This window comes from Adiantum capillus-veneris, chromosome 1 (genome assembly GCF_014529385.1).
Source record: "Adiantum capillus-veneris isolate H3 chromosome 1, ASM1452938v2, whole genome shotgun sequence".
Lineage (NCBI taxonomy): Eukaryota > Viridiplantae > Streptophyta > Polypodiopsida > Polypodiales > Pteridaceae > Adiantum > Adiantum capillus-veneris.
The window spans coordinates 52595819-52615797 of record NC_140931.1 but is presented as its reverse complement, the minus strand read 5'-3'; the positions used below and the strand labels follow the sequence as shown (position 1 = coordinate 52615797).

The 19979-nt window shown below is 42.9% G+C and overlaps 2 pseudogenes across 1 annotated transcript in view; both read right to left on the bottom strand.

The window, feature by feature from the left end:
• The window catches only part of LOC147464744 (protein CHAPERONE-LIKE PROTEIN OF POR1, chloroplastic-like), a 38203-nt pseudogene extending 27863 nt beyond the window's left edge, over positions 1 to 10340 (bottom strand). The window contains exons 1-2 of the transcript XR_015188620.1: positions 10245 to 10340; positions 10003 to 10112 (exon numbers count right to left, since the gene is read on the bottom strand). The product of XR_015188620.1 is annotated as a protein CHAPERONE-LIKE PROTEIN OF POR1, chloroplastic-like (transcript). The remainder of the gene's footprint in view (positions 1 to 10002; positions 10113 to 10244) is intronic.
• Positions 10341 to 17708: 7368 nt separating this feature from the next.
• Positions 17709 to 18404, bottom strand: LOC147464743 (crinkler effector protein 8-like; annotated as a pseudogene).
• Positions 18405 to 19979: the final 1575 nt, after the last annotated feature.

The window sequence follows — 19979 nt, the reverse complement described above, 5'->3', positions numbered from 1 at the left end:
ATCGTCGTGTGACTAGATCACGTGCACGAGCTCTTAGCCTTCCTCTACGCACGGTGGGAGGAGATCCAGACACTGTGAGACGAGAAAGTATTCGCGGGGGGAAGCTTCCTATTCGCTCCAATCGCAGGCGAGGAAATGAAGCTGTCCGGCTCATCCATGGAGAGATTGTTGATATGCCTGAGGAGGCTTGTGGTGCAAAGGTGCTTGTAGAGTTGACATAGTTGACATAATGCTAAGACCTGTGAGTTTGATGAGGAGGGCAATGTTTTGATGGGGGCTTGCTCACTATACCGACGATTCATCTTCCGCATCTGACACAGACTTTTGAGGCTGCACGTCTTAGTGCACACTGGTGACTGCATGCTTTGGAGGACAGGCTGCAACAGACTTTCATTGTTATCATGGCATTGTAGTATTTCACAATACTTTGTTTTGGATCTTGATTCAGTTTGTATGGTATATGCCGACTTCTGGCTGATGCCATGGACATGATGTTTGTAGTTGTTATTTGGTTTTATGATTTATGGTCATTGGTTTTCTCATTGAGTATTGAGTCTTGAGTCATTAAGTTTTATGTTCAATATGTTTATTTTCAGCATTGCATTGTTAATGAGGCTGAATTTTGAAAGGTCTGTGAACTTAAATTTAGTGTAATTATCTTTTTTTACAAATGGTACGTACCTATCACGTACCTAAAGGTTGGTTCAGTACGGAAGTACGTTCCGTACGTACCTAAACCGTACCGTACACTACGTACCTTTCCACCCTGCAGCACGACCCAAGCTTACTCCTCAGGAGCGGGCTCGCTTCATTAGGGAAGGGAAGTGCTTTGGATGCGGGGAAACTGGACATATCTCCGCAAAGTGCCCTAAAAAGGCATAGAAAGAACAGAACGACAAGGATGACGAAAGGCCTGAGAGTTCGAGAGCAGCTGAGGAACGTGGAAGAAAGGCAAGATGAAAACAGGACTGGTTCCAGATTGCGTGGGTACCGATCCCATCACGTTGGACGAGAGTACAGAACTTTGCCGAGCTTGGGGCAAAGTGAAAGACCAAGAAGCCCTGATCTTCTTTGATGGAGGAGCCAAGGCCAACTTTATTTCACCGGAATTGGCGCCACGGCTCGAGATCACTTCCAATCGGATGGGATGTCACGTGACACATCCAACCCTATGTGTCCGTGGACAAGCTACAGCATGATCAGGGTTCAGTCAGTCCAGTCAGTCTAGATTAGAAGTGATCTGGCACTTTTCTGAGCCTATTCATAGACCGTGCATGCCCAGTCACTTAGTGTAGATGCATATCCCCTCGTTGCACACAGCATGATCATCAGTATTTCCATCAGAATCCATTAGAATCAGTTAGGGGAATTTTCCAATGATTTTAGGCTATTTTTCCTATTTTTGACATTTTTCACTTATTAATTTAAGTGACTTTCCAACAAAATTAGGTAGGGCAATTTTGCTAAGTTTGTATATAAGCAAACCCAAGTTAGCACTCAATGGTAGAAGAGGCAGCAGGAGCTCCACGCTGAACAGGCAACTTCTCAACAGAACCCCCCAGGAGACCTAGTGTTTTTGGAGCAGAAGCCTAAAGCTAGCGTTTTGGGATCAGATCAACCCTGTTGTCACCAGCGTGTGACTACTATTTATCCTTTTTGTTGATTTCTTTCTTATTATCTATTTACTTTCACTTTTTGGAAACACCCCTCGGGAAATCTAACTGCTCTGCATTGCATAGCTAGTGTGGAACTGTCCAGAGGGAGTCCAGGCCTGAGGGCAAGAGAGCACTAAAGTTGGACAAGGACTATGGTTAGCCAAGTGGGGTCACTGACTAGCCAAAGTGGAATCCTTTGCTACAGAGGCTACATTTCAGTTCTAGATGTGGCCACAGTGTACAAAGAGGGTCGGATGACCTAGAAAGATACAATGGCAGCATCTCCTAAAATTTAGGGAACTGCTATTTTGGGACCTGAAAATGTGTTGGCGTCATTACCTCCGGAATGACAAAGGGAACATTTCTTACTCTACCGTGAAGTCCACTGGGCAACCGGTTGGGAGATTTTTAGGCGGCAACCCCGAAACGGGAAAATGCTTGTAAATGTGCCAAGTGGCACAATTCTGTGCACTTTCCTCATGCAAAAAATTGGGCGCTGATTTTTAAGCTGGGAGAGGCTGATTTTCAGAATTTGTCACAGGTTAAGAGCTATGGAGTGCTGGCTTTCCCTCTTATGCACAGTGCGGTGCCAGGAGTGATGCCCTGCACGCTACGCACTGCCCTCTCTCCCCCCTTTGGCAGTATGTTATGCCCCACTAGTGGGCTCTTCATTTGACCAATGTACAGTTGTGTGGGTTCATGCGCGATTGCCGAGGGCAAGAGCCTCTTGCACAGGTACTAGATTAGCTAGCGGCTAATCCCCCCGCAGGTACAGGTGAATTCCGAGAGGTTTCACGCCAGAAATCTCGTCCGATTCAAAGGGCAAGTAGCCCTACAGGTGCGGGAGCTCGAGGACTTGCTACGGATGCGACCGGCACACGAAACGGAGCCCGAAACAGTGAATTACAGCCTGCTGTGTATTTTTGCAGGTTTAGGGTTTTGGCCCTAAACGGACCCTAATACCCCCAAGAAGTTCGCGGACGCAAGGGGACCGCTGTACAGACGATCTGGCGCATTTTCAGGGCTGAAAACAGAGAATTCAGCGTGCTGCAGATTCTCGCCAGGTTTTGCAAAGTGCCCGTATGCGTCGGGAAAGTCATTTAATGCGTGGGAATACTGACTGTGAAGGGTTCTAGTACAGTTATGCTGCCGAAATCAGGCCAGAACAGTCAAAATTCAGCCAAGGTTGTGCGGGGCAGCTTGGAAAGAACCACAGCGTTTATTCCCTCTTTTAAACAATAAAGAAATACGGAAAGGGGCGCCTAAGTTAGGGGCCAATCTGGTGTCGGTCTTCTCATACAGGTGCATTCTAGCATCTGTATCCCATTCCCCTCTCTTGTGTCACTATAGCGCAGGTATAATAGACGACTGATAATGGGTGAAAACTAAATCAAGGTTTGAAGTAAAGTCTACCGCCCTTTTTGGATTGAACAGGCCGGTTACATGGTTCCATCGACGGGATTAAATCACTTTTTCCCATAGAAGTGAGCCTTGGTCAGGTTGGGCTTGAAGACGCAGGGGATCATAGACCAGACACAGGGAATTGTAATTATGGTTGACAGACCATATGATGTGACTGAAGAGGTTTCCTCTTCACAGGGTCAACAGACACATGAAGTGGGTGAGTCCTCAAGACCACCACAGACAGATGATGATATATTCAGGACCCAGTAGGCTACTGCTGTGGCTATGTTCACACAAGTAATGCAGAATCCGAGGTTTTTAGCCTTTCTGCAACCTCCTGTTCCGTCTCAGCAAGTTGGGTCACTGGATCATATTCAAAAGCCTGTTAAGGCTCGAGCACAGGTGATTCATACTGCACAGTCAATGGAAACACCTGTACACTTGACGGAGAACATGCAGTCTCCACAACCTGTGCCTAAGGTGCAAGAACAGGTGGCTGAGATGCCAGTCTTTCAAGCTGTACCAGTTGAGCCCGCCACCTTTCAGCAGCCTATAGTTGGTTCTAATGGGCACGAAAGCAACCTACAGGCTATGCAACAGGTCTTCCCACCACCTTCAGTACACCCTGGCTATTTTGGAGGTGGATCGGTATTCCAGAGCATGGCTGGTCATGCACCTGGAAATCAGTTTTACACGCCAGGAACAATGTTCGGGAGTGCTCAAACGATGATACCCAACCCCATGTATGGTGTCATGGGCATGCTACCAGGGTTTCAGAGCACTCAGGGCCAATTTGGGATGCCACAAGCAAATTTTGGTATGGCTGGAATTACAAATCAGCAGCCAAATATGGTGTTTCCAGGTCAACTTAATTGCGGTCAGGGAACACCAATGAACCCTAATAATGTTCCCATGTTTCAGTCACTTCCATATGACAATTTAACGCCGCTGGAGAGGCCAACTCCGTACAAAGAAGGTGGCAAAGGTGTGTCATTCACTACCTTTACAGGGTTCGATGACAGGAAGAAGGCTCTCTCATTCCTCCAGCAGTTTGACAAGGCCTATGCAGGGGGAAACTTTACAGAGGCTTCAAAGGTCCGCAAGGCAGCCACTTTCTTGACAGGGAATGCAGGACAATGGTGGACAACTTTATTGCTTCAAGGGCACGCTCCATCCACATGGATTTACTTCAAGCAGATTTTTGCAGCAGCATGGTTATCTGATGACTTTGAAGCAGATGTCATGACAGAATGGCACAAGCTTAATGCTGCCACTTGCAGAAATCTGGATGATTACAATCGAAAGTTTTGAAAAGCTCTACTTCCAGTAACTTCCTATAGGTTTGTGCCATTGACAGAACAGATTGAAAAATATTGTTGTGGCCTACCCAAAGGATTGAGAAAATACTGCACGAAGACCAAAGTCACTACTTTGACGCAGCTCATCGAGGTAGCAAACACTGGCAATGGTTTGCTCAAGGGAGAAGATTGTGAATTTAACACTGGCGTCAAGGCAGGATCAGGCAAGAAAAATTCAGCCAAGAAGCACGTTCCCAATGAGGCTCCGAAAGGGACTCAAGAGTCAGCCAATGCAGGGAAAGATAAAGCTACGGCTGAATCAGAAAAGGGACCGGCAAAGAAATGGAAAAGACGTTTTCCTCGCAAGTCAGAAGAGCAAAAGAAGGTCCTGAGGACAGAGAACAAATGCTTTATATGTGAGCAGCCTGGCCACATTGCTTACAACTGTCCTACAAAGAAAAGGCCAGCTGATTCTGATGACGAGGAGGACAAGAAAGGAAAGAAGCCCATGGCTGGTCTAGTGCTAGATATGGTGGGCGACAAGCCAAATTCAGATGCAAGTGAGCTTTGCAAAGCATGGGGAAAGGTCAGGGATCAAACAGTGCTTATCTTCTTTGATCCAGGTGCCAAAGCCAACTTTATTTCCCCAGAATTGGCTTCAAAGTTGGGAATCAGACCTGAAGAGATGGGGTATACAGCAGAGGCAGGTTTGGCATGTCCTGGCCATACAGAGGCTGTGACACCCATCATTGGAAAGTTGCGTCTACATATCCAGTCCTATGTAGATGCTGAAGAATTTTACATCATGCCACCGGACGGATGTGATGTGTTGTTAGGTATTCCTTGGTTGTTTCGTGTACAGGGAATCATGGATGCCTACAACAAAAAGATCACTGTACAGAGCAGGGGAAAGACTCACATTCTGGATGTAAAGCTTAAAGGGGAGTCTATTCCTACTATATCAGCTTCTGCTATTACTTCTGTAATGAAAAAGCATCTTTCTGCGTACTTGGTTTTTGCACGTGAAGTGTCAGATTGTGATGAATCAAATTTATCTGTGCTAGATAAAGAAAGGTCAATGTTTTTACAACAGTATAGTGACTGTTTCTCCGATTCATTACCATCTCAATTACCGCCAGAGAGACCCGAGGACCATGCGATAGATTTGGTGCCAGGCAGTAGCCCACCAAATAAGCCTCTGTACAGGGTTAGTGCGGCTCAGCAGAAAGAGATAATGGGCCAAGTACAGGAGCTGTTAGAAAAGGGGCTGATTCAGCCCAATTCATCTCCATTCTGTTCTCCAGTGTTGTTGGTGCAGAAAAAGGATGACTCATGGCGGTGCATAGACTACCGTGCACTGAACAAGAATACCATCAAAAGAAGGTCCTGAGGACAAAGAACAAATGCTTTATTTGTGAGCAGCCTGGCCACATTGCTTACAATTGTCCTACAAAGAAAAGGCCAGCTGATTCTGAAGACAAGGAGGACAAGAAAGGAAAGAAGCCCATGGCTGGTCTAGTGCCAGATATGGTGGGTGACAAGCCAAATTCAGATGCAAGTGAGCTTTGCAGAGCATGGGGAAAGGTCAGGGATCAAACAGTGCTTATCTTCTTTGACCCAGGGGCCAAAGCCAACTTTATTTCCCCAGAATTGGCTTCAAAGTTGGGAATCAGACCTGAAGAGATGGGGTATACAGCAGAGGCAGGTTTGGCATGTCCTGGCCATACAGAGGCTGTGACACCCATCATTGGAAAGCTGCCTCTACATATCCAGTCCTATGTAGATGCTGAAGAATTTTATATCATGCCACTGGACGGATGTGATGTGTTGTTAGGTATTCCTTGGTTGTTTCGTGTACAGGGAATCATGGATGCCTACAACAAAAAGATCACTGTACAGAGCAGGGGAAAGACTCACATTCCGGATGTAAAGCTTAAAGGGGAGTCTATTCCCACTGTATCAGCTTCTGCTATTACTTCTGTAATGAAAAAGCATCTTTCTGCGTACTTGGTTTTTGCACGTGAAGTGTCAGATTGTGATGAATCAAATTTATCTGTGTTAGATAAAGAAAGGTCAATGTTTTTACAACAGTATAGTGACTGCTTTTCCGATTCATTACCGTCTCAATTACCGCCAGAGAGACCCGAGGACAATGCGATAGATTTGGTGCCAGGCAGTAGCCCACCAAATAAGCCTCCGTACAGGGTTAGTGCGGCTCAGCAGAAAGAGATAATGAGCCAAGTACAGGAGCTGTTAGAAAAGGGGCTGATTCAGCCCAGTTCATCTCCATTCTGTTCTCCAGTGTTGTTGGTGCAGAAAAAGGATGACTCATGGCGTATGTGCATAGACTACCGTGCACTGAACAAGAATACCATCAAGAATAGGTTTGGTACCCCTATTGGGTTTCAGGGATACTGTGAGTTGACACTATTCTGCTGTAATGACTTTAAAATTTGGAATTCCCGATAGTATGATACTGATTTGTACTTGACTTGTTTAAGTGCAGGAAGTGATAGACGAAATGACTGCAGCATTTTGTGTGAAATCTCTATAGACATGATTGCAATAAGGATTAGTTAATCGGGCATCTGTGAGGTCCCCATTGGATCTAGATGCGATTGCTAAATACGTTGCCGATTAATCATAGTCTGAGATTGGAATGACTGTTGAATGTGATTTGCCATGTGGTGTCCTGTGATGTCCAGTGATATCCTCTGATGACTGTCGATTGGTACATGTGCTAGATGTGTTGTTCCTAGAGCGTGGGTACTAACAATCAGTGTCTGCTAAAACAGCTTATGGCCTTTGTTTGTTTTGCAGGCGTAATCAAGGGCGATTACAATGCTTTCAAGAGGGGGGTATGTCACAAACTGGTGACGTATCATGGCCCTAGACACACTTATAAGTGGGGCAGCAGAGAACACACACACCTCGGCTGGCAGCACCCGCGGAGACAGGGTGATGTGGCAGATTCCAAAAAATGCGGCGGAATTCACGCGAAGCTGCTGACGTGACAGTGCGTACGGAAAAAGCAGGCTGTACAGAATTCCAGCTTTTGCGCAAGCTGAATTTTATGCTGGCTGTTTTTGGGGAAGCTTTTGGACCAGTTGCTTTATTTAAGAGGCTTTTAAAAATTGACTGCTTTTCGGGCTTTGCTTATGGGCATCCCTTGTAACCTTTAAATATAAGCCCCTCACAACTCAAAGCATCTGGACATAGAGTCTGAGAGTGAGAACCCTCCCACTCTCTTGTACTTTGAACTCAGATTAATACAAAAGGAAATACCGAAAGGGGCGCCAGTCTTTGGGGCCAATATCTCTAGGAACGGAACTCCGTCGGGCCGTGTCGAATCAATTGTGAATTGTGAACTGTTTTGAAGTGAACCTCTGCTGTGTCGCGGTAGAATCTTGACTTAGAGTGTCCAAGTTTGTTACAATGAGAGCTAAAAAAACATGAATTCCCTCACCATCCACTTCCATGTTGCATCCAATAACCATACACATAACATACCAAAAGCTTTTTCCATTAGGGTGAGGTTTCTCCTCATCGGCAGGAGAGAGGATTCTCTCTCCCTACACTCTCATACAATAGAGAAAAAGCATAAGCTGTTTTTATTGCAAATCGCAAATTTGGAGAAGGGGGGGAACCGAGGGGGGGGGGGGGGGGGCTTTTTTCTTGCAAACTATAATTATTGGGCTGCTTTTTGAGCGCCAGCCATTTTAAGAGCATATTGTGTGCACTGACACACTCAATGAATAGTTTAAGCACACACTTCGTACATACAGATTGCGACTTTGAAGAAGACTAATTGCAAATTCCCGCCGTCAATTGTACACGGTCAATCAATAGACAAATCCCCAACCGGGGGCGTCGATAGTGGCGATTCAAGGCGACCGATTCTCTTTCACAATCTTTGTCATCTCTCTCTTCAGTCTCTTGTTTTGTTCAATTATCAGATGCTTAGAAGAGTAAAAGTGTTTTAAGAGTTGCAAATTGTGGTAATTCACTATTTTTTGTCCGACCATTCGCCGAAAGTGGTTACATAAATCAACTGCTTCACCTCAAAAAGAGGGAGGGAGAGGGGCATGATGCAAGCGAGGGAATGCCATCTCACTCACTATCTTATTCATCCTCTCCACAAAGGATGTAGGTAAGAGAAGTTTGTTGTTGAACTGCTCTTAAGAGAGAGAAATGAATTAAATCAATACATACGCCTCCATTGTCCCTTCTCAAGATAAGACTATAGAGTTATATTGGTCTTCAACTAGATTGATCCACTATTGAGAGAGAGAGAGAGAGAGAGAGAGAGAGAGCATTAGACTTGTTGGGAAGAAAAAATACATATAGCCCTCATGCTCAATATGGTATGCTATATGTATGTGTGGACCTTCACTATGGTTTTAAGACTTGAGGCCGTCTCCTAGATTTTAAAATTTCTTTGGTTCTCATCTTATTTTGAGCAGAAGCTAAGGATCCACTCTTCATGTTGGTGCACTTAGGATATAGAAGCGACACTCTAGATATGCAATCGGCTACTATACATGCTTTGTGAAGGATTCTATCTTCTCTACTATTTGTTGAATGGCACTATGGGTGGTGCAAAACACTGATTGCTTGCATACCATGAGCCTTCAACAGCTAGTACGCTCATTGGCAGATCAATAGAGCTTCTCCACACCCTTCACACTCAATGCGTTAAATTACCTGGCTATTCATTGAAGAGCGTCATATACTTGTTTCGAGGAATTGGCCTCGTACACGACTTTTCTTCCACCTCACATGGGGCAAGATTACTTCGGAAATATGGACCCACCAATGTGGTATATCCTAAATTCCTCTTATATACCACCTGTACCATTTGAATGGCTTTCCAGCTCCTCTACATCCGCGTAGTGATAGGCTCCTTCTAACACCCTAGGCACTCACCAGATACATCTCTGCTTCTACCAGGCCAAGATTTCCCTAGTTAGCTTTTGGCGATCAAACTGCTTGCCCCACAGCATAGAAGGTGGAATATGGAATAATAGCCACAATGACCCCAAAAGAAGGGCCACATAATCACGCCATTAAGGGGGAAAACATATGTGGCACGGGCCCAGGCATTATATCCATACAGCATCAACACGCGATTTGGGCAAGACTGGCATGATATATGGCAATGTATGGACTAGAACTACCTCACAAACAGCAACGAACAACCACAAAACAACCCTCACCCCCTATCATCTGCCCCTGAAAGATGCCGGGGCTCGCACCTTGTACATACACGAGACGACTAACTTAAACACATGCAGGCATTAGCAAATAACACTAAGGCCTGAGCGAGCACTCCTATGATGGAACAATAGAGAGAGGGAGAGACCAAGGCAGTTTTGGCCATCACTATAAACATGATGCAGAAAAAATAACAAAATAAGCCAAACTAGAATGAGTGAAGGCTTCACTTTGTGAACACATATACATACACAGGTGCAGAGGAAATATGAATGGGATTAGCACAAGGCGCAAAACTCGTCTTACAATTTTTTCCGTGACCGAGTAAGAGAAGAAACACAACTAAACTATTTCCTCTCAACAATTATTACAGGATTTTCACGGGATATTGTACAGGATTGAAAAACCTTGGCAGTAGAGAACAAGCTTACCTTCATCAGAAGAACCACCCAATGCACATACTATTTTGTTGTGGTGATGGATGTGTCTGCTGCCTTTTTGGCCTGGCCAGAAAAAATGGAGCTCTCTGCAACCCAGAAACCTGGTTGTCCATTTCGAAAAAAATGCCTTTTAAAACCTAAACGTGTACTTCATGCCCATAAATCTGCGTGAGAAAACCTGTTTGTGGTTGTACATTTCAAGTTAAAACCCTCTTGAGCAGCTGAAATTGTACCTTGCAGACTGGGCAGACCCATGACCGTCTGGGCGACCCACAAGCGGGGCTGCCGGAGAGGGAAATTCTTAGACCCGCCATCTTCCCCTCTTCACATCCAAAATTGTAAATGGAGAGAGAGAGAGAGAGAGAGAGAGAGAGGGAGATGATACGAGTGCCCTCTATGGTCAAAAAATCATGGGACCCGATGAAACATGTCACATGCCTGACATTGGAGATGAGGTTGGCAATTGAGAGCTCACAACATAAGGTTAGGAGAGAGAGAGAGAGAGAGAGAGAGAGAGAGGTATGAAGGGAGTGCTTCGAGCTACAAATTTGAGAAAAACAAGCTCAAATGTGAACAGAAGATGAGCACTCAAGTCAGGTATGATGTCAAAACTCTTGTGCTTGCGAGGGCATTGTGTGCATCAAGGAAGGGTCCCTAGTGCCTCAGTGCTTTATCTCACACTGAAAGGAGTGCGAACTAGGCTAGATTGTTCTCATAAAGGTGCAAATTGCATACAAGGGGATAAGCTCAATCAATAAGGGTGTTTTCTCTTAGAGAAGAACGCACTTTTGTAACTGGAGCATTGTGGGTGGTATAATGGTAAAGTGCAAACCTCCAGATTCTTCCCACATCGTGATACATTGGCGTTGTAGGAAAGCCGCGTTCATTGTGTGGTCCAATGATTCATCATCGTGAAGCTACTATATTGCACGCCATCTTAGAAGCAAAGAAGCGAAGACAAGCTTTTAACATCGTAGAAACAATTCAATATACCTCAAAGATCTATTCGTTGACAAGTGTTGAAAACTCAAGAGAAGGAAAATTTTGGGTGGGGGTGCATTGTAATGCAATTTGTATTCTATAGCTTGATCGCATGCTTTTGACTCCACTCTCACTAAACAAAATCGATGAAGAAAAATGTGACTTGAGCCTCGAACTTCCACATTGAAGCCTAATGGCATGACCATTGGGTCAAAGAGTATACTACATGTAAGTAGAGAGAATAGGGAGATTGGCTCCATAGGTTATCTCAAAAAGACATTAAGGGATATCTTTTAAATGGCAATAAAGGGCTTTAAAATATGCTTTTAGATTGTGCTAAAAGAGCATTCCATAGAATTAGCTCCTCAAGCCTTGCATATCTGCCATCTACAAGATTTATGATCACAAAGTTTGGCTTTCATTCCCTTTACTCTAAAGCCTCAACAAAATCAAACATATTGGCAATGTTCAAGAATTCAATGTTGTAGGATATAATAACAAAACCAAATGGACCTAACATAGCAAAACTTGTATAAAGACAAGACAAGTCCACAATTTTGATGAACCCATTCGATTATAAACTATTAATAAGGTGCAAGATGATGGCTTTGTCCACTCGTGCACGATGTTTAGAGGGAAATCCAATAAGTTGGCAGATATTAAGGAGAATAGTATATAGCAATGTTGATTCTCATGCCAACATTTGGTTTTGACTTCCTCCTTTGTGGTTGCAAGGCCCATCCTCTTTCCAAAAAAATTGCAATGAGAATCCAACATATCAGGTTTAGTGCTCCCAAAACAAGATCATCTTTGAGGATGGCAAAAACCAAGTTTGGATCCTTCTTAGTTTTTGCAAGTTTGGCTCAAGAAGTAATCATAATAGAATTTTGATAAGAGCCTTTTATCTATTAAGATTTATCTCTAGTTATTTTTAATGGTGTACAGAGTTTGATGGTTTGATATTAACTAGCCCAATATGAGCCCAAAAAGCATCTGAAGCGGACATCAATGATTTCCTCTTGGATAAAACACCAAGATGTATACTCGACTAGCAAAATCCTAGTATAGTTAAATCTTGGGCTATTCACCTATGAGACTGCGTATTCAATTCTTGGCCTAGTAATGCAAACATAAACAAGGTAGCCAATGGTCTGTTGAGAGAAAAAGACATCAAAGTAGTCTTCGACATCATGAAGGGTAAGCTTCACATTTATTTCCATAGGAGTATCCATGGGTTTATAGTCCTCAAAGTCGAATTATGCAAATGCAACATTGTCTCGATAGAGTTTGTTTGGCACAAAGCATATACCTATCACACCACTTAAAGTATAGGCCCATGTAACAATGCAAGAATCCTAAGTGTGACATCTCAAGGGAAACATTCAAATCATTCTTAAATTAGCAGTGTGCTTCTCATTCAGTCCAGCTAGTAGCACGTCGTTTGAACAAAGAACAACAATAATGTGTCTCACTTTCAATGAGGGCTTGTGGCCAGATTGCACTCTAGTGCCCAAATCAATCATAAGGCCTCTAGGCCAAATGCATTCAAAAGTAGATGTGAAAGCCACATTGTATTCAACTTTGTAACTAGAAGTAGCCATAATAGGGTGCTTCTTTGTTAAAACAAGATGCATGAGTTACCTGGGAGAAATCAAGGCACCAATTGTGGGCACGCACGTGCCATAGCAATCAACCCTTATAAAATCACGTAAATCACATAGCTATCATACCCCCTTGGGCTAGAGCAAGTGGAGGATTTGTTTAACATCTACAAATTCTTAGACCCTAGGCTACGCATAAATTTGCTCACTTGTGAGACTACATACTAAACATCTAGCCTTGTAATCACATATAAATAAGGCAATCATCTACGTGTTGTCTCAAGCATCATAAAGACTAAGCTTTAAACCTATCTCCATATAAGTATTGATAGGCTTGTAGTTCTTATGGTCAAATCTACATAGCATTGTCTCGATATACATTGTCTAGGACAAAACAATACCTTCATCAAATTGGTTATTTCATTAACATGCCATTAGCATAAAGAAAAATGGCAAAAAAAACAATATTTGCATGCCTAACATGCAAAGTGTTGTCAAGTGGACTATTCTAAAAATTGTGTGCAATCAATTAAGCATGTGTTTTCTCATACAAAAAGCAGGAGGAGCTTGTTTTACCTGCCTCATGCTTGTCACGATTCAAAAGTGTAGTTTTTATGTCAAATTGTTATACATTTCATGTAAAAATCCCAGTATGGGAATTACTCTGTCTCTTTGCTTCATGAACAACATTCCTTATGTTCTCCTAGTATGACATCATTAACTCTGTCACTCATCATGTACATGAGCCTATGCAAGGCCCATTTCAATCAATAAAAGTTTCTCGTTCTTTTATGTATCAGTCCCTTGTTAATAAATTTTCCATTAATAAGTGGATCATTAGATCCTTCATTAGTTAGCTTCATACTCAATTGGTACCAAAGACCTTTGAATTTACTAACAACAAATATGTTCATGGCGATACCTTCAGTCACCACTATCTTAATAGAAGTTAGTTCTTATTGATGTGTATTAGCATCATCTAATAAAGTCCTCTAGTTGGGAATGCATATTAGACCCCCATTATCCCATAAAGTGTGCATTAATTTAGCCAATTAGCCTCTTTGTTAGCCCAATTATTAGCTTCTACAAGCTCTTTCTTTTACCATACCTTGTATCAGGTTCTACAAGAAGTGTTGCCTTAGGTTAGCCCTAAGGATAGCTAGTAAATTTTTTGTTGGGGTCTTTTCATGACCAACAGAGCTCTGGATATCCGTTTTGCTAAATCAAGGACTCCAATTGAATCCAAAAATAATTGCTATGCATCTAGGTAACGATTCATAATTTCTAGGAATTTTGAGGTTGTGTTGTAACATTATTCATAGATCTATAGATTTTTTATAGGCCAAGGAGCTGCAAATTAGCCCTTAACTTGCAAACCATAAGGATCAATCAAACCCTTTTGAGCATACCTAAAGAAGTTATCTACAAGGATCTACATCCTATTGAATTGTTGCGAAAAAAAAAAGGTATACAAAGCACAAGAGTTGTCCATGAACAAGGAAGTGCAACCAAAGCCCATACAAGAAGAGAATTGAATAAGGAGTTAAAGACCATGTCTGAGCCATCAATCTAGAAGAAGAATCTCTTGTCATTCCAAAGAGCTACCCAAGAGCTACATGTGTCAAAATCAAGCCAAAGAACCATGCTAGCATATTGAGTAAGGAGAGGAACAAGCAAAAGAATCACGACCATCTCTTGAAGCCAATCCTATATAAGATGCATTTTCATATCTTGAAGCAAACCTTAGAGTTATTGGGATGAGTTTAGTAGGTTTATTAGGAGGCACTAGAGTCAAAATTCACATCCTAAACTTTCTCCTCTAAAATCATAAATTCAAGCCAAAATTTAATGTCAAATGACCATAACAATTGATCCAAAAGTCCAAACTCAATGTCAAGTAACTACACCACATGATCCAAAAAATGTCAAAACCCTAAAGGGCCAATACCATAAGTTGAATCTCAACCCATACACAAATCAAAATCTTGTTCACATAGGACATTCACTGTCATAAAAATGTCAAAACCTAAAGGGCCAATACCATAAGTTGATTCTCACACCCATACACAAATCAAAATCTTGTTCACATAGGACATTCACTGTCACAGAATCTAATATCTAGCTAACCCAAATGATTTTCTCATATTAAATTGATCATTTAATGTGGGATAATAAACGGGAACAAGAGTTAGAATAGAGACATGTGCTTCTAGACCTATCTCAGCAGGGGACCAAGAGGAGAGATGGCTACATCTCAATAGGGGTCCAAAACGAGATTGTCTACCAAAGAGCAACGTGTAATAAGTGCTCCTAGACTTATCTCAACAGGGGACCAAGAGGAGAGATGGTTACATCTCAATAGGGGTCCAAAAGGAGAAGTCTATCAAAGAGCAACGTGCATCTAATGGAACTTAAATACCTTAGGGTTAGCTTCATTAAAGACCTCCAAAGGTTAGTGTTAAAAGTCCTTTGACCTTAGGCAAGCTAGGGCTGAGCTTGAGGTGGGAACCCGACCGAAGCTTGAGGTGCTTGTCGTGCTTGCCGACTAAGGTGCTTAAGGTGCTTGTCGTGCTTGATGAGGAAGGTGCTCGAGGTGCTTGTCATGCTTGATGAGGAAGGTGCTTGAGAAGCTTCCCATGCATGGGGGGTAAGGTGCTTGAGTCAAAAAGAGACCCTACAAAGGAGGGGGAAGCCCCAAAGTTAGGGGAATCTTTGACTTAACCTCCCACTCACCCAAAGGGCACCCCCTTTCTCAAGGGGCACATGGACACATGTTAGACTCTCCCTATGCTTAGCCACATGGTGTGCTTGAATCCTATTGGCTGGGCTAAAGAGGGGTCCAATGAGCTTCTAGTTCAATTCAACAAATATCTAGATATTTTCAAGCTCTCTCTCTCTCTCTCAAGGGGTAAGGAGGACACTTGCGCAAAGGCTACCCTTGTTGCTTGAAATGCAGTGTGCGTGTGATTGGATAGGCTTAGAGGGGGTCCAATGAGCTTCAAGCTTGAGCTACAAGGAGGCGTCGACCAAGTAAAGCAAGGGGTGTGCTTGGGGATATACACCCTCTCACACACTCATTTTTCACACATTCTCACTTGGTGAAAGTGGAAGAACTCCATCTTGTTCTCCAAGCTTGTTGAGAAGTTGAGAGCCTACACCAACACTCTTGGCTATGGAATGCAAATCCAACCAAGAGCCATGTTTCAATGCTTAAGCTTGCCATCTTCTCCATCTTCATTACTATGCTATTATGCTATGCTAAGCAAGAAGAGTAATGATAAGTGAGGAACTATTTCTTTCTTCTATGAATGTTTCTTCTTCCTCTTCCCTACCCTCATTCTCCACCTTTGAAGGTGTTTGAGGCCTTGGGACTGAGGCCGGGGATGGTTAATGCTTTTACAAAGTTTATGTTATGCTCGTGACGCATGAAGCTTTCCATCTTCATAGCATCACCAAGGTCACAAGGAACACAAAGATTTTATTTTACCAAGTCTATCTTTAGGGAAGAATCTATAATACAAAAGCCTATTGGAGGGGGGACCAGCTCCACATAAATCCGATCCTCAACTGTTCTCAAGTTCTCTAATCTCTCTCTCTCTCTCTCTCTCTCACAAAAGTATTGTTCATGCCAAGTTAATTAAGTATAATGGTTATGTTGCTACCTCTAATTAAGTTCACCCTCTATGTTCTCAAAGTAATCTCACAAAAATGCTCTCTTTAATTCTTCTAATTCCGTTATTCTCAAAGTTCATAGGCCATTTCCATTACATTCACATGGAGAGGGGCTATTAGAAACAAGCCATGTAATAATCCTAGTGTGGGAGCTACCTCTACCTCTATGCTTCACATGACATCATTCACCATCTCATTCAAGTATGATTTTATTGATAATTATGTTGTTCATCGTGTATACAACATCATGTATAATCCCATTTCAATCAATAAAAATTTATCTCACTTTTATGCATCAATCTCCTATTGTTCGTCTTGATTGTCTTGTTAATAATCATGTCATGAATAAGTAGTCCTTAGCTCCTTATACAGTTTCTTCATTAGTTAGATTCATTCTCAATTTCCATCATTCCAAGCATTATGAGTTTTCAATGCCCAACCGTTATAAATGGTAGTTACAAAAAGAGACAAGAAAAAGTCTCATCAAAATCAATGCCATTCTCTTTAGTATAATCTTTTGCCACAAGTCTATGCTTACAATATTCAACACTACCATTAGGTTTACATTTCAACTTGCAAACCCACTTTGTACCAATATCCCTTTTGCTAAGAGACTTCACACAAAGAGTTCATCTAAATCCCTAAAAGAAAGCCTCCCCCTCATTCAAGCATGTGATCGGCATGAATCAATCGTCCCCCTCATTTGCATACATAATGAGCACGAGGCTCGAACTTAAGAGCCTCCATGCTTGCTAGTAGGTACAAATTTTGCAAGCATCCATGCTTCCCCCTCAAGCATGGAGGCTCCATGCCTCCCCCTCATTTACATACATAATGACCATGAACAAGCATGGAGATTCGAACTTAAGTTCGAGCGTCCATGCTTGCTTATAGGTACAAATCCCACAAAGCCTCCATGCTTCCCCCTCATTTACGCACATATAGGTACCAATCCTACGCTTGCTTGGTTTGAGTTAAGGTATTATAAGCTTGGCATCCACCCTCATGGGTTAGTGCTAGCTCAAAACATCTTAGAAAATGGTAGAGATCTTCTCAATTTTTATATGTGGAGGTGCTCTTCTCTATAAGCTTCCTTCCCAACCCTTAGTAGCTGACACATCAAAAGGGCATTGTGTTGGTGGGGGAAGTCACCTTATAGTTATAGAAAGAATGTTCTCCTAATGATGGTGTTCATCATGAGTCACATTTAGCGCCTCTTAGCACGACCCACTGGTGAGATGGTGTGCATCGTGACTCACGCTAACACCTCTTTCAAACCATAATCTAAGTGGGATACGAGAGCAAAGTTTGGTAGAGAAGGGACCTTGCTTTCAATGGTGCACTCATCGTACCTGCACTTGCAGCTCCACCATTGCCATTACCATTCGCATGTGTGTAAGAGACCCAATACCTATTTTCGATGCCACTAAGGTTTTATTGTCACTATTGGAAGACTATGTCGCAGTGCATGAGGGAGATATTGTGCAGTGACACCAGTGCCGTGCAAACCCATTTGAGCGCCTCAAAAGCCGCTCCACGGAGGCAGGCTTGATGGGATACCCTCTTGGCTTTGAAGTCCAATGACAACCTCATCTCATCCCATCTCAAGAGCCATTCCGCATAGGGAATGTGCTGCTCTACCAACACCTCGTACATACTATTCACTGCTACCCATCGCCTCCTACTCTAATACACTTGCACACATGTGACATCATCACCTTCATTGCCTTGCAGCTGCTGCTTTGCACCCTGGCACCTGTTGTAGTCACTGTACACATTGCGCATCCCGGCACATGTGTCCGCCAGCACAGACATCAGTTGAGCCATGTGCCAAAACGATGTCATGGCACTCATCCTCTTCCTTGGGTTGGACAACCCAATGCTCATCAAATTTGTGCACACCACTTTATCGGCCTCGCCCTTTCTCATTTCACAAAATTTCACCGGCATGCCCACTGCATGATAAGACACTATGTAGGGAAGATCACTAGAAGTCCACCATAGACATCGCAAGATCATCCCCCTGCAATATTGTGGTGCTTGAACTGCTACTATTACTACTACTAGCTCCACCTTGTTCCTCTCCTCTCCACCGACACAACTCATGCACCACACCACATATATAAACCCTTTCTTCATCGTATTGAGAGTCGCGGCTTGTCTCACACCGAATCAACCCTTGCTCTTCTACACAAAAAGCCTTCGCAATGTGGTTGATGCAATCGTCCCACAAAGCTTCACGACTCAAAGGAGCTGAACTTGTCATATGTTTGCCAGTGCTCCTGACAGTCGTCAACCTGAAGCGTCAACCCTGGCTCAAAATTCAAGTTAAAGTGCAAATTCAAATTAAAGTCTAGTTGGAAGGTTCAAATTAAAGTGCATCTCGATCAACCTTCACCTTTAATTTTGTCATTATTCGTTTCAAAAGTTTGAGTTTGTAATCTTCCTATATTTTTGGAGCACGACGACACTAGAGTCACATTAGAGAAGTGGTGCTCCTCTAGATTTTAGAGCCTTATGCCTCGCCCTCAAAATCAAGTTAGCACTGATTAGAAAATGCTTTCAAATTTTCAGCACATTTACTACAATAGTCAATTTTGTATCATATGTACTAAATTTAGATTCAGAGGCTTTAAATTTACGACTTTCAAATGCAAGTGGGTGGTTATCTTGCATAAGAACTGCACCGATACCTTTTCCACTAGCATCAATGACTACAAAAGAATGGTTGGTCAAATCCAGGCAATTGGAACACAAGTGCATTAGTCAAAGTGTTAATCCTCACAAACACCCTATCACCTTCGATGGACGCCTTATTATTTATTTGATTGAGTCATGGAGTGGGATTGTTGGTCCAATAGGTGTGTAGGTGATCGCCAATGAGAAGCGCACCACTTATCATATTTTTACAGAAGTTTTGCAACGACCGGCCATTGTGGGCGTCCATGTGTGAATGGATCAAACTCTTATAAAAGGTCCATTTGACCTAAAAATCCTCATTCTTGGAGGTGCAAGCTAATAAGTGCTCTTGCTCCATCTCTGTCTCCTTCTCCTTCGTGTTCTCACGTGTGTATGTGTGTGTGTGTGTATGCTAGAGAGAGAGAGAGAGAGAGAGAGAGGAGAGAGAGAGAGAGAGAGAGAGAGAGAGAGAGCATTGCAGCGGCGGCCCTTGTTCTTCGCAGCACAGGATTCTTCACGATGGAAGCATTGAGCAGTGAGTGACACACCATTGTTTCTTTGAGCTTGCTAGGACTATCTAGTTGTGTGCTTGCAGCCTTTCGAGGCTTGCACACAAGTTTTCAGCCTTCGACACGTGCGGAAAAGCACACATTTTTGGTGCCTCTGTCGAGGACTGCTTTGCACTAAAGCTTGAGGAGCACTCAGGGCTACCTCTGGAAGCCTTTTCTCCATCTATTTTTAGTTTTTGTCTGGGTTTGTGTAGATTTGCTAAGTGGTTGTAATGCGCAGGTTTGTTAGAATTTGTTATTGTTGAAATGTGCAAATTTTCTGTTAGGTTTGCTAAGATATGTAATGTGTAGGTGTTAATAGATCTATTAGCTGGTGTAAATCTGTAATGTGCTCTGTGAGTAGATTGAGTACTTTGTGAGTGAGCAGTTTTGTTCTATTAGTTAGTGTAGACAGTGAATAATAGTGTAGAAAGTGAGCAGTAGAGTTGACTATCTTTGAGTGTGCAGCTCTGTGTTAGAGAATGTG